The sequence below is a fragment of the Carlito syrichta genome, unplaced genomic scaffold (genome assembly GCF_000164805.1).
Source record: "Carlito syrichta isolate Samal-C Ts95f unplaced genomic scaffold, Tarsius_syrichta-2.0.1 Scaffold102037, whole genome shotgun sequence".
In the NCBI taxonomy this organism is placed as follows: Eukaryota; Metazoa; Chordata; class Mammalia; order Primates; family Tarsiidae; genus Carlito; species Carlito syrichta.
Window position 1 is genome coordinate 634,881 of NW_007046133.1, and position 15,810 is coordinate 650,690.

General features: G+C 50.7%; 1 protein-coding gene across 2 annotated transcripts in view; it reads left to right on the forward strand.

Moving 5' to 3' along the window:
- The window catches only part of CDH4 (cadherin 4), a 148,765-nt gene that overhangs the window by 23,854 nt on the left and 109,101 nt on the right, over positions 1-15,810 (forward strand). The window lies entirely within an intron of this gene.

The following is a 15,810-nucleotide window of genomic DNA, read 5'->3' on the forward strand; positions in this document are numbered from 1 at the left end:
GGCTGTGCTTGTTCTTGGCACTGATTAGCCTGTTTTGTTTCCCGTTCCTTCCAGCACAGAAGGCTGGGTTGTGTTTATTGACAAACACAGGCACAGAAAAGCAGTGGACAGGTAGGGCCCCCAGTTCTTTACCTCCCCAATGCCAGCCTTGAGGGACTCACCGGCCTAGCCAGGAAGGAGCCCAAGTGACAGATCATTGGAGTAGAAGCTCTGACCTGGTGAACGTGGCGTGTGCACACACACCACCCAAGGTGCCTTGGATGTAAATGCACCCCCTGCCTTCTGCATGAACCGGCCCTCCTGGCTCTGCTTCCCCAGCCCCCTGCTGCATCCTCACCTGATGGGGTCTTTTTCCTGATCCTCTCACTCCCCTGGAGCTGCCTGACTGGGTGGGAGGTTTTGCTTATGAAATGGCGTTCGGAGCTTGAGGGATATGCTGAGGGTTGAAACCCCATCCCAGGACCATGTCTCCAGAGCCAGCCAGCCACGCTCCCATCCACCAAGGAAGCTGGAGACCATGCCAGTGGCAGTTCTGTGGCCCTATGCCCTGCTCATGCCACACTGCCTGTGGGTGTCTGCCCTGCTTGGCTGTCGTGAGTGCTGTCGTTGACTTAAATGGACCTCCACGTGCCTCATTCCTTACATAAATGGGTTTATTCTAAAGGGAGACTTTGTGTAGACTGTGACTGGACCCTGGTATTATTGGTTCTGATGGAAGCTTACAGTTGACGCAGTAGAGGGCAGCAGGGGCCTCCCTGGGCTGTCCTAGGGAGGCCGTGTACAGGTCAGAGTGCTATAGAGATGCCAGGATCAGAGCCTTCCTCTCTGAATGGCATCAGAATTGAAAGAAAATTGCAAAGGGAATGGGTTCCATGGTGCTCTCAGCTGGATTCAACACCTGTGCTTTGCCACCCCAAAATTGTCCTTTGCAGAAAATCGTGGATCCTAGGAGTCAGCAAGCCTTTCCTGGGAAGGGTCAGACAGTATTTGTGACTTTGAGACCATAGCCTCTGTATCATCTTATGAGAGCAGCCCTGGGTGATGTGCAGACTAGCAGGGGTGGCTGCGTTCCAATAAAACTTTATTTACAAATACAGGCAGTGGCCTGCATTGGCCCCCAGGCCATGATTTGACAACTGCTGACCCAAGCTCTTTCCAAAACTACAAGAAGGTCTGCCCAAGCCGTCCTTGCAGCACGTGATGGGCATGGCACATCATTTGTTAGGTGAGCGAACCACAAATTCAAGGGCCCCGTCCACTCACATGCCAAGAAGCGTGTGCACATGACATTTGGCCAGTATCTTTGCAGGACTGTCCTGGCTGATCATCTGGGACCACCCATGGGATGTCCCTCCTCTGCCCCTGTCTGTAGATAGGCTTGTAGAAGGTAGCACAGGAGGGAGTCATGTGGACAGAGCCTTGTTCCAGAAGGAACCCAGCAGCCCGGGCAACATCACCCACTGGGCTCACTAGTTCTGTGTGTCTGCCCCCTGCTGGGCAATGGAGGAAAAGGCGCCCCTGCACTTTCTGCCTGGCCATCCTCCTGTGGGGTGGGTGGGGAAGGAGTCAGGACTGGGGACAGGGCTCAGCAGAGGGCCTGCGTCACAATGGGCCCATGATCCTGCTGATGGGTAGGGCTCCTCTCAAGACACCATGACAAGCACTGAGCTTCCCAGCCGGGCTCGGTGGCTCAGCCTGTAATCCTGCGCCTTTGGGAGGCTGAGGTGAGTGGATTGCCTGAGTCCGTGGGTTCGAGACCCACCTGGGCAGCAAGACCTCATCTCTACAATAAATTAAAAAAATCAGCCGGGCGTGGTAGCGCATGCCTGTAACTCCGGCTAAGGAAGGATCGCCAGAGCCCAGCAGGCGAGGCTGCGGTGGCTGGGAGCAGCCACTGCACTCCAGTCTGGGTGAACGAGTGAGATGCCAACTCAAAAAAAAAAAAAAGAACTGAGCTTCCCACCATCGCAGCGCCCTGGCCGTGCGTGGCTTCTCCTTGAAGCAAGGAGAGTTGCTCCCACCTGGATTCACACCAGCTTAGGAAATGCAGCTGGAGAGACTGGAGAGAGGAGCGACCGTGGGCTCCGGAGCCCCTGCGACCCGCCTCCCACAGCCCATCTTCACGGTTGACATTTCTTTCTCTTTTCTTTTCTTTTTTTGAGTTGTAGTCTCTCGCTGTCGCCCAGGCTGGAGTGCAGTGGCATGCTCAAGGTCACCACAGCCTTAGCCCACTGGGCTCAGGTGATTTTTCTGCCTCAACCTTCCAAGTAGCTGGAGCGACCAGGTGAATGCCACCACACCACCCGGCAAATTTTTTGGATTTACTGTAGAGACCAGATCTCGCCAAGTTGCCCAGGTTGGTCTCGAACCCCTGGGCTCAGGCAATCCTCTCGCCTCCACCTCCCAAAGTTCTGGGATTACAGGTGTGAACCACTGCACCCAGTCTTTTTTACCTTTTTTTTTTTTTTGAGTTGAAGTCTTACTCTATCGTCCAGGTTGGAGTGCAGTGGCATGCTCACAGCCACCACAGCCTCCATCTTCTGGGCTCAGGCAATCCTTCCACCTCAGCCTTCCCAAGTAGCTGGAACTATAGGCATGTGTCACCATGCCCGGATTATTTTTTTATTTATTTTAGAGACAAGGTCTCACCAAGTTGCCCAGGCCGGTCTTGAACCCCTGAGCTCAGGCAATCCTCTTGCCTCTGCCTCCCAAAATGCTGGGATGACCGGCATGAACCACTGAGCCCGGCCGCAGTCGACACTTCTAAGCCAGAAATGCAGGGAAGATCCGTGAGGCTGGCTCTGGGTGTCAGAATCCAAGTGATGCTGCTTCTGTGTTCTGGGAAACCAGTGGTGTTATTGGGACTCGACTGTGCCGGCTTCTCCTGCCTGAGGGTCTGTGGCCCTTCTGTGGTTTGGAGGGAATTTGTCATCTGCTCTTTGTACACACAATGGGTACAGCAGCCCCTGCAGGGAGTGCCCTCCATTCCAGGAACGCCACCCCAGAGCAAGCTATAGTGAAGAGCGCGGGTGTGTTGGGTCCGGCGCCCTCCACAGGAAGCACCCAGAGGTCCAGAGACCTTACCCAACTCCTTGCTCGCTGTGCAGAGTGGCCAGCGGGGCTGGGCGGGGGGCTGTGCTCCCACCCCTCAGGGACTCGGGGATCGGGGCTCAGGGCAAGGGTCTGGGGACTGCTGGGCTTGGAAGTGACCTACATTGATTTCGCCTCCTTTTCATTGGTCAAAACCCAGTCTCGTGGCCATGTCTGATTGCAAGGGACACTGGGAACACGTCCAACTCTGCTCCCAGAAGGAGAGGGAAACTGCTTGGCCCAGACAGTCTCTAGGGACGAGAGTCTCCTGTGTCCTTTCCTCCCTAGTAACCCGACTTTCCAGGGAGCCTGCAGCCCCAGCAGCTCAGGACGAGAGATTCCCATGGAATACCACCCTCCCTGGGCCCGGTCTTTCCTTCCCACCACCCTGCCCTGTTTCCTCTCTGCTATGGTGCTGGGTGTTTTCTGACATCACATCCATTGTTTGTTCATCTACTTGCCTGTTATCTCAGCAGAACCTCCTGAGGGCAGGGCTCCCCTGCGTCTCTAGTGTCATATACAGCCCCTGCGCACAACCGGCACCATGTTGGTTGAGGGACTGAATGAAGGAAGGAAGGAAGGAAGGAGTGAGTGAGTGAGTGAGCGCTGGAAGCGAGCTCGGGGCGACTGCTGTGCAGGCCCAGAGTCGGGCAGGTGTCCTAGCACTGCTTGCCCGGCCTCAGGGCCCCACAGAGTAGAGATGGGGCTGAGGCTTCCCCGTGGCTCCACTGGGAGCACGGGTGTCCCTGAAGAGCTGGGCCCTGGGAGGAGGGCCTCCAGCAGACAGAAACAGCACTTCCACGATGGCGTCCCAAAAGACTTGTCACCTCCAAATGGACTCCGAGTTGTGCAGGAGCTCAGTGCACACGCACACACACAAGCACACACACATACTCACACCACCCAACTTCCCATACACACATGCGTGCAAACACACACCACTTCACACACCTGCACACACATGCAGGCACACACTTCCCCCCATTTCACACACACACACATATATGCATGCAACCACGCAAACACACGCCACGCCACTTCACACACACACACACACACACACACACACACGCACACACGCACACACGCACACATGCAGGCACACATCACCCACTTCACACACCCCTGCACATGCATTCGCTCCTCTGCTGCCCCCGCCCCCCCCCACCCCGCATTCTCGTCTGGTGCAGACAGTGGTTCTGGGTGCTTCTCTCTGTCTCTGCTTCCATCTGTAGGACCCTGATGCACGTCCTGTCCCCACTTCAAAAAGGGGCCCATATCACCCTGCGGTTGTACAGCCTGGTGGGCACAGGAAGGACAGGAGCACACAGAGACCCAGCTGGGAGTGGCGTAGTCCTGAGCTTATCGAGGCATGTCGTTTTCATGAAACTTGTTAGATGAAAAGTTGGACAGGAGGAGGAGGCGGAGTGCTCTTCCCCAAAGCCTCTGTAACCACGAGCATTTTCCTGGGCCAGTAGCACATCTTCATCAGCACCAGCCCCGCTATGCAGGGGAGCAGGGACCCCGCATGGGGAGGGGAGGCCTGACAAGGGAAAGGGGGCCTGACCAGCAAGCTATAGGCCATGGGTCTCTGTGGCAAGGTGTGGCGGCATGTCTTGTGATTCCACCACTGGACACAGACCGCGAGCTCAGTTAAGTGGCAAGTGAGGAGGGTGGCCTGGCAGAGACCGCTCAGAAGGCCAGGATGTACCTCCTCTCAGGCAGAGGAGGGCAGAAGCAGGCCACAGTCATTGAATTGGTCCCTGGGAAGCCGGATGGGGACTCTTCATTATGTCCCCAAAGGAACTGTGGAAAATAGGAGGGGCACCATTTAAAGGTTAGCAGGGGCTGGGCACAGGGGCTCATACCTCCAATCCCAGCATTTTGGGAGGCTGGGGCAGGAGGATCATTTGAGGCCAGGAGTTTGAGACCAGCCGGGCAACATAGCAAGACCCCCATCTCTACAAAAACTTTTTAGATGAATCAGGTGTGGTGGCACCTGTAGTCCCAGATACTTGGGAGACTGAAGTGGGAGGATCACTTGAGCCCAAGAGGTCAAGGTTGTGGGAAGCTATGATTGCACCATGCACTCCAGCCGGGGCAACAGAGCAAGATCCCATCTCTACAAAAAAAAATTATGAAAATGAGCCAGGTGTGGTGGTACCTATAGATCCAGCTGCTTGGGAGGCTAAGGTGGGGAGATCACTTGAGCCCAGGAGGTTGAAGCTGCAGTGAACTATGAGGGTGCCACTGCACTCCAGCCTGGGCAACAGAACAAGACTCTGACTTTAATAATAATAATAATAATAGTCAGCAGAACACCCTCCCTGATCCAAAATTCCAGTTCTGGACTGATAGTTGGGACCTGCGATTGGTTGCCAAGCACCATTCAGGCATTGGGGATTCAGGGAGAGAGGAGGCAATGCGCTTTCTGTGTGTAATTCAGAACATGGTCCCATACGCTTTGAGTGTGACTCCTACATGGGTGCATCATGAAGGGTTTTGAGTGGCCACTTATTTTTCCAGCAAGCACATTAGGTTTGACTTCTAGCAAGATTCAGAGTAAGAGTAAAATCAACTTTTTAAAAAAGAGGACCTATTTCTTGGCAGAGTCTAACAGAAATTCAGGATTTGTTAACTCGAGAGGTTGTCCAGGCAGCAGGAGAATTTGACTCAAGACGAAGAAGGGGTCACTTTCTTTCTTCTGGAAGTTGATATTTTAGAAGACAAGGAGTCATGCAAACTGGTCCTTGGGGCCCACCAGAGAGCAAAGCCTGGGAAAGAAAGAGAAGACTCTGGAAGGAAGTCGCTGCACAGATGCTGAGCATACCTGGCAGCCCCATGGAGAGTAAGGGGAGGCTGAGGGCCCATCTCAGGGCAGGACGATGACCAGAGTATAACGACAAATCACTCCACTCAACCTGACACCGAACAACCCAGCTGCACTTAGACACATTGAAGTGGAAGGCTCTGGATACATCTGCTGTTTTGTGCACAGATACCATGTTGCATCACACCCAATCACAAATATTTGTTGTGTTCTATGTGAACAGAGGCGGGCTGGGTATTGGAACGTGGAAGTGAAAGGACGTCCACCCACTGTCTCCAGGCTCAGGATAGTTGAGCAAATGATCAATGCCCCAAGCTGGGTCTGCAGTGCAAGGTGTGCAACTGAGGCGTGGGAGACCCACTTCTGGTCATGGCAGGTACTCCTCAAATGTTTACGGCCTGTGTGAATGCATAGGGTGGAGCCGTCGGGATTTTGCCTCCAGGCTGCCTTCACAAGTGGTCTGCTGGGTGACTTGGCTGTGCAATGGCCATGGGACACACCCAATAACCAGCATCCTGGAACTCCGATGCACTCGCTTATGCACAAGTGATGACACAGCCATTATTCATCGTTTCAGGGGAGCAAGATAAGCTTCCCAAAGCACAGTTATTGGGTACTGTCCCCCTTCCACAGCGTTCCCACTATCCTTGGAACATGGCCTGAATCCCTGTCACACAGGTCCCCGTGATCTGACGTGGCCCCCATCACACCAAGCTCCAGCCATGCTGGGCAACTCAAAGCTTCCAGACTTGCTCTTGCCCCTGGTCCTCTGGAGTCCAGGGTGCGAGCTCGCAAGTTGGGAGGGTTTTCACGAAACCAGCACCCTCTTGTCCTGGTCGCTTCCCAACTCCTCTGAAATGCCTCACTCTTCGGGACCCTGACCACTTCCCACCTCCTCTGAGATGCCTCACTCTTCAGGACCCTGCCCTCCCACAGGGTGCTCTGGCACCCCTCTTGCCTGTCATGGTGGCAGAGTTTTTAGGAGCATTTTGTCAGTGCTTACTGGTCTATGTCCCCCATTAATCCTAAAGTTCCTTAAGGGACAGGGCACCTATCAAACAGAACCCTGGGGATAGGGTAGATGTTATCAGGTGCCTCTTAAACAAATAAATGATATGACCCTCATACTCGGTTCTACTGGTCAACCCTTCAAGGTCGTTATGAAGACTGCTGGTTTAGATATGTGGTGCTTGACAACAATTAAGCTGAAGTTCTTCTGGTAATGGCAGAGTTGCTTATATCATACTAACATTCCTACAAGTGAGAATTATAAACTCTAGGGGAAATTTGGGTTTTTTTCTTCTTTGAGTTGGAGTCTCACTCTGTCATCCAGACTGGAGTGCAGTGGCACATCACGGCCACCACAGCCTTGACCTGCTGGGCTCAGGTGATCCTTCCACCTCAGCCTTCCAAGTAGCTGAAACTATAGATGTGTGCCACCATGCCTAGCAAATTTTTTAATTTTTATTTTATTGTAGAGGCAAGATCTCACCATGTTGCCCAGGCTGGCCTCTAACCCATGGGCTCAGGCAGTCCTCTTACCTCCACCTCCCAAAGTGCTGGGATTACAGATGTGAGCCACTGTGCCCAGCTGGAAATGTTTTTAAGCTACTTGAAGTTACTTGAGAGTGATCAATGGTAAGCAGTATCTGTTGGAAACTCCACCTTAAAAAAAATATAACATCACGGATGATATCTGTTTTTATCTGGCTTCCCTCTGGGGAGACCCTTCTGGTCCTTGCATCAGAGGGTAGGTAGGTCTCATGAGGACATCCATAGTCTCACTGGTCACAGGAATTGTAAGATGGAACTTGGAATTGACAAAGCAGTCATTAAATCCCAGGAAATAAATAACCACAAATAGGGACTTCCAAACATGCATATACACTCTGCCCAGATCCTTAGCTGCCCCCTGAACTGTGCATACACAAGGAATAATCCAAAGAACCTGGTGAAAGCAACAGTTACAAGAGTGAGAGAACTAAGTGGAGATTTCAGCTGCTGTCTACAGTAAGGGAAACACATGTAGATCAGAGTTCAGCCACATCTGTTCTCTGCTATAGCAAAAATAAACACCCTTCAGAGAAAGTCCATAGAGCCAAGATCTCTACAATGATCAGTATGCAAACAAAAATTGCTAGACATACTTTAAAAAGAGAGAGAAGAAACACTCATGATCATTAAAATTAACCCTAAGATCACCCACATATCAGAATTAGCAGCAAGACCTTTAAAATATTGCTTTTGTGTTCAAGGATTTATAGAAAAATATGGCCAGAATGAATGAATAGATGGGAAGTCACAGCAGAAAAAAAATGGAGACTCTAAAAATATAGCCAAATGGAAATGATAAAACTGAAAAGTACATTATGTCTAGTGAAAAACTCACTGGTTGAGTGTTCAAGTAGATTGTAGGGTCAGTGCAGTTGAAGATAATAACATGATCCAATCTGAAGAATGGGGAGGGTTGGAACACACGGAGTTTCAGTGGGACTGTGACAAGTGGCCCAACATCTATGTACTGGGAATAACAGAAGGAGAGGAGAGAGATAATGAGAAAAAAAATTCTTGAAGAAATAATTGTTGAAATTTGCCCAAATTTGATAGCAAAACAAACTTACAGACTCAAGAAACCCAACAAGTCCCAGGTAGAATAAATACAAAGAAAGTCATACCTTGATCATGGTCAAACTGCTGAAATTCAAAAATAAAGAAAAGACCTCTAAAGTCAAGAAAAAAAAATGCAGTATGTACAAGGACAGCAATAAGAAGAGAGGCTGGCTTCTCTTTAGAAATGACAGAAGTCACATGCCAAGGGAGCAGCATTTCAAAATTACTGAATGAAAAGAAACAACCAAGCAAGAATACTATAGTCACAAAAAATAATCTGTCAAAAATATAGGTGAAATAAAGACACTCCTAATGAGCAAAATGAAGGAATTCATCACAAACAAGCCCAAGAGAAATAGTAACGAATGTCCCTTAGGCTGAAAATAAATGGTACCAGTTGGAAATTCAGACTTCCAGGAAGGGATAGAGAACCCAGGAAAGATTAATATAAAAGATTGTCATTTTTCTCTTCATGTCTTTAAATGACAGCTGTTTATTCAAAAGTGTAACATTGTATTTTGGGGTTTATGCTTTATGTTGTGGTGATAAACTTGACAATGATAGAACAAAAAATTGGTAAAACAACAATGAACAAGGAACAGGAAAGGGTCATGGAGCTACAGTGTGTCGAGATTCTGACATGTGGTTAGGTGGCCTGACATGACCTCTAGGTAAGCTGCAATGCTTATAAAATTGAGATGCGTACTGTCATTTGTGAAATTAATAAAAGTGAGTTTCTTTATAAGTACGAGTAAAACTGTAAGTCACCACACTGTCCAGTTTACTAGCAAAATTGAATGACTTTCAACTGTATGCATCTATGAAAACAAACACAATGCTTAAATGCTTCTGAAGGCCCCATCTCCACTCATTACCCAACATTGTATCTGAACATTCTAATAGACATTTCCAGGATTGATAGTGTAAACTCTAAACTCTCCAAAAGTACAATCTATATGATGTTTGTCCATGACCTTTCCTTAATATGCACATGTTTTCTAGATGTAAAACTCTAAATATACCAGCCTAAGCTGGCCGCAGTGGCTCATGCCTGTAATCCCAGAGCTTTGGGAGGCTGAGGTGGGAGAATTGCTAGAGACCAACCTAGAAAATAGACCAAGACCTTATCTCCACAAAGAAATCAAAAAATAAGCCAGACCTGGGGGTGCGTGCCTATAGTCTTAGCTCCTCAGGAAGCTGAGGCAGGAGGATCGCCTGAGCCCAGGAGATTGAGGCTGTGGTGAGCTGTGATCCTGCCACTGCACTCCAGCCTGGGCAGCAGAGTGAGACCCTGACTCAAAAGAAAAAAAATTAAATATAGCTAAAATGACATTCAGAATGCCCTACAATGTCCAAGAGAAGTGTGAGAACAGTTCCTTAGGACATTTCTCTAGGCCCGCAATGTCCTGTGCTTCCTGGCCCCATCCAATGTTAGTGAGCGGACCACCGGCAGGCTCTGTGTGATTCCAGCTTCCCATCACCTTCCCAGCTATGGACTTGATCAGGGTAGACCCAGCAACCTTCCGTTGCCCCCACTTCCCCTCCTGCCCTGCAGCTAGAGGGAGCCTTTTACCCCAACCCATATCTCTGCCCTCTGCTGAAGACCTTCTGCAGCACTCCAAGACCACTCTAGCAGGGTCTTGATCCTGCTGCCTCCAGCCTCCCTCTGAGCCCGCCTCCCAGCTCTCTGCCTCCAGGGCCCACCCCTCAGACCCCTCGAATCTCTGCTCCAATGACCTCTGTGCCATGATAGGACCCCCCCCCCCATTCACACACAGCACGGCCGGCTCCCCAGTAATCCCTCACCAGCTCCATGCCCCACTGTGCATTTCTTCACAGTGTGGGTCATCCCAGCTTCCCCTGCTGGACTGTGGGCTCCCTGAGGGCTGGAACGCATCTGATCTTGTCCCTGGCTGTGTCCCAGCCACCAAGAACAGCCCCTGGCCCAGAGCCTCCCTCAGGCACCAGCTGCTGGGGGAGTGGATACTGTGACCAGTTGGAGGGAGGGGCCTGAATTTGGCTGTGGGCTGAGGACTAAGCACTGCCTGTCACGTGGAGTTGTCAGATGGACGAAGCACAGTGGAACTATGACACACACCTCTGGCAGCACACCTCAGATGGGCACACGTGTCAGCCAGGTGCACACATCAGCCAGGTGCTCAGGGTCCTCCTCCAGGCACTCAGGGCCCTCCCCCAGGTACAAATATCACCCAGGTGCCAGAGTCCCTAAAGTTTAGCACACCTCCCTTTCACCCGGAGACATGCCTGAGCCTACTTGGCCACAATTCAGGTGGGCAAAGGCTACTGACACCCCCATTCCTAACTTTCTAGTGAATCTTCGCAGCCTGTTTCTTTGGAGCCAGAAGAGCTCATGGGTGAGGGGAACATGAAGAAGCAGGTTTCTCCCTTAGGGAACCCTCAGCCTCAGGGAAGAAAGGAACAGCAGGAGTCTTGTGTTTGGCTTTTCTCCCCCATACATGGATTATGGAAATGTCTGCCTTCACCGTACAGACACCAAGTCAGTCACCAGAACAGAGGTAACCACTCCAAGAATGTTGAAGGAGGCAGCCCAGGGTCATGGGCTCAGGCCCAAAAAGTAACAAACCTCCTTGAAGAAGTCCTAATGTTTTCATAGAAACAATGTCTTCTTCCACATTAAGCAGGTGGCACTTTTACTTGTGTGCCCCCTGCAATTGAGGGTCCACCTCTTTCCTGGCTCCGACGACAGGGACAAGCACACACATGCACAACCCCCTCCCGGTCCCAAGTATGGTTCTGAAGACACAGCCCCAAGACCAATGGGATCGTCCTGCCTGCAGGCTTCTCTGTAATTAGACTTTGTGCTGAGCCCTGCAGGGAGTTCATATTGTTCTTGCTGAAGCCACAGGGACATGAAGAAAGCAGCCATTTAATGACCCAGCTGTCTTGGGTCCAGCAATTTAATCCGTTGTGTGAAAGAAAGGAGCAGGACTTTTGTGTGCAACGCCCTCAACAGAACAGAAGATGTTTCCTTCTCCAATTGCTTTTATAGCTACATTTATGCCGGCGAAAGTTCCTTAAGAAATGAAAGTAAAATCAAATTGCTGCAAATGCTCGGATAAATTTATTGGAGAATATTCAATTAGAATATATTAATATTTTAGATTTCCATCATTAATTTAATATTCAGCAATGTAATGTCACTGAATTGCTACAGTGCCCTGTGTGGGGTGCTTAGGATGGGAGCTCAAACACCTGCCACAGAGGGGTCTCCAGAGCATCCTTAGGGATGCTCCAGGTGGGGCTGGTCTGAGGACATGTTTGAGGACGATGGAGAGTCTTCATGGGTTTGTTGGGGCAAGGTGGCCAATGACTCTTTCCTTGAATGGGGGGGTTCATTCTTCAATTGTGACCTTCATACTTGAGAAGGTGAAAAGTGTCCTTCTTGTATGAAAAGATGATCACAGAAGCCATGGTGGTGGTTCTCCATCCATCCACCCATCCATCCATCCATCATCTATCCATCCACCCACCCATCCATTCATCCACTCACCCATCCATCCATCCATCCACCTACACACCCATCCATCCATCCATCATCTATTCATTCACCCATTCACTCATCCATCCATCCATCCACCCCCATCCATCCACGCACCCACCCACTCATCCATACATCCACCCACCCATCCACCCAACTACTCATCCATCCATCCACCATTCACCCATCATCTATCCATCCTTCAATCCATTCACCCACCCATCTACCCATCCAGCCATCTGTCCATCCAACCATCCATCCATGCTCCATCTATTTGCTCACTAAGTCCTTCCATGTTAGCACCCCCTAAGGTGCTGTTCTAGGTACAGAGGCTACAGAGTCCATCCCTCATGGAGTTCACGTTCAAGGAGAGGGATAAGCAAACCAACAGTTACATTCTAGACACCAAAGACCACGGGGTGCCGCTGAAGTTCCATTTCAGACAAGGTGGTCGAGAGATTCCCCTCTGAGGAGAGGCATGGAGAGGCAGAGGTATGCGCCGCCATTGACTGCTTCCAACCTGAGTGACATCACTGCAGCCCCGCTCCATGGCCCACACAAGTCACGCGGGGAGAACTGGCCTTGGGGTGGGGGGCAACCAGCCAGCCCAGCAGGGGTTTGACAGGAGGTCTGCACATCTGAATGAGGAGGGCAGGAGGGAGCAGGGCCTGCCGCAGACAGCCTGTGACTTAAGTTGCCTATGGGTCTCTACTGGAGTGAGCGGGTGCTGGGTGGGTCCCGCAGCCTCTGTGGCTTCTCTGCAGGGTCCAGAGTCCACCACGTTCTGCAAACAGCTCTGAACAGGGGAAGCGGGACCAGCCCTGGGCAGTCCTTGAAAATGAAGTTGCAGAGTGTGCCTAGGAGTGGTGCTGGGACCACAAGAGGCCTCTGCTCCTCGGTTGGCCCTGTCACGGGAGCATCTGCCCCATAGTGTAGGAGGGCTTGACCCAGATGTGGGTGACCCTGGAGGGATGAGGCACTTCCTTTAAATCCACTCATGGCCACAGGATGACTGATCTTGTTCCACTCTGCATGTGCATGGGATGTGAGGAGCTGGACAGCTGCCCCAGAAAGGGAAACAGCTTGGGAGCAGGGTGGTTTAGATGAGGCAGGGTGGTGTAGACGAGGTGGTTGGAACGTACTGTGCAGGTTCCAGCTAAAGATTTCTCCACTTGGAAGAGAAACGCTAGTACAAATGAATCACATCTTCCAGAATCTGTCTCCAGAGATCCTGCCAGCATCTAGGGATGTGTCCAGAGGCATCCACAGCAGGTGTTCCCTGGAGCTGACAGAAGAGACAGACTGGGCATGTTGGCCATTCCTGGGGGATCAGCCAGGCAGCATGTTCCTGCTGACTGCAGTCTTGCAGGAGGTCCAGCCGTGTTTCCGATGATACTCGGTGCTTCCTGTCAATTTCTTCCAAACAACAGACATTTTTTTTGGAAGCCTCCTTTCTTCAGAACAGCAGAGGCCCAGGGAGGAAAATTCACCTTCCCAAAGCCTTTGGCTGTGACTTCAGCTCAGAAACAGGGACACGGGGAGACGAGGCTCAAAAGCTAAGCCAGAGGAACTGGAATGCCCAGGGAGGGGCCTCGCGTTTGGAATCAGACTGTTCTAAGCTGTCAAAGATGACAGAAAGTGGTGCATGGCCTTCAGCCTCCCCGGTGATGCGGAAACAGACTGTCTTCAGAGGTCCTCTTCCAAACGACGCCACAGAGAGAGACTGTCACACAATGAAAAGGAAAGAAGCTACTTTCATCTTCCCAAAATGTACAGTGAGTCAAATAAGAAAAGCCCTGGCATCGCGTTACTGGGTCACATTGTTTTGCTTCTGGGCAAAAGTCTCATGGGATACCAGTGTGGGTCTGTCAGACTACTGAGGCACAGGGACCTCCCAACATCAACCACTGGGGAATAGCCACAAAAGTCTCCTGATGTGCCCGTTTCCAGCAAGTCCTGAGATGGCTGAAGACATACCTGTCTCCAACTAGTGTGGCCCCACCTGGCTCACTGTCGGGGGTGTGTGTTGGATGGGGGGGTTAGACTGGCTGAGTTGTAATGCTTATTTAAGTTGAAAAACTGCTTTCATTTTCCCAAATTTTGGGGTGATTCAAACAAGAAAAGCCACAGAATCTTGGTGTCTCTCTTAAAAGCAAAATTAAGCATGCAGCTAAGCCATATGTCAGAAGCAGCCAAGCCGCCAAGTCCAGGGTAGGTGCACCCATGTAGGAGGGGCCAGCAGCCACGTCCCATCTGATGAAGCTCATCTCTCCCTGGAGTGAGTAACAAGGACAAAACCAAGAGAATCTCATTGGATCTAATGACCTCGGGATTGTCTACACACACAAGACAAACCAGGGAGGCAAGGACAGTGATATGCAAAGTCCTCTGTGTTGTGTACACGAGCCCACTTTATCCAGCAGCAGTCAGCACCTCAGCCCAGCAGACATGAGTACAGGACAGAAACTAAGCAGGGCCTGGACATGCAACTTTTCCAACTCTCCTGTTGCCTATGGGAGGCCAGCTGGTGGAGGAAGGCTGTCCTGTGGGTCATCTGGGACTGGCCAGCCCTGGGCACTTGGTCTCTACAGAAGCAGCCAGGTGAAGGTTTAGGTTTCTGTTAAAAATAACAGAATCTGAGGAGAATCCAGTTGCAAATTCAGTGTATGGATCTGGGCAGCATTGACACACTTATAGTGCACAATCTGAAACTGACCAATAGAGGGGGGTTAATAGTACATCCATGATCTATTAGGTCAGTATCCATACACACATACACTCATCCATCTGAGAGTCCATCCATCCACACTTCCATCTACCCATCTGCCCTTCTGTCTACCTATCTACTCATTCACCCATCTACCCACCCACTCATCCATCCATTCATCCATCCATTTTTCTGTCCATCCACACTTCCTTCCACCCATCCATCCATTCATCCATCTATTCATCCATCCATGCACTCTTCCATCTGCCCATCTGTCCACCTATCCATCCATCTGTCCTTCTATCTACCCATCGACTATTTATCCACCCACCCATCCATTTATCCATGTCTATCCATCCATCCATCTGTCCTTATATCTACCCATCCACCCACCCTCACATCCATCCATCCACCCATCTGTCCATCTATCCTTCCATCCATCCATCCATCCATCCATCCATCCACCCATCCACCCATCCACCCATCCATCTTTTCTTCTATCCCCTCATCCACCCATCCCCTCACCCACACACCCATCCATTCATCCACATATTTATCCATCCATCTACCCATCTCTCTATTCATTTATCCATCCATCTATCCACCCAACTGTCCCTCCATCCATCCATCCTTCTGTCCTTCTATCCACCTGTCCACCCATCCTCTCACCTTACCATCCATCCCTCCGTCCATCTGGACATTCATTCACTCACCCATCCGTCTGTCCACTTGCCATACATTCTTCCATTCATCCATCCATCCCCACCTACCCATTCATCCATCCATCTGTTCACCCATCTCCTCACCCACCCATCCATCCACCCACTCATCCATCTATCCACCCATACATTCGCCCACCCACCCACCCATCTATTCATCTACCCATCTATCTGTCCATCCACCTGTCCATCCATCCACAGAGTTCAGGCCCCTAAGCCAGAACTCTGAAATAACTGCAGCACACAGCTCCAGCTGCTTTTTTTAAAAATACCCAAGACCTTTTACGTAAAGGAAGAACTGAACAGGTGAGAAGATGGCATCATTAGTTGCTGT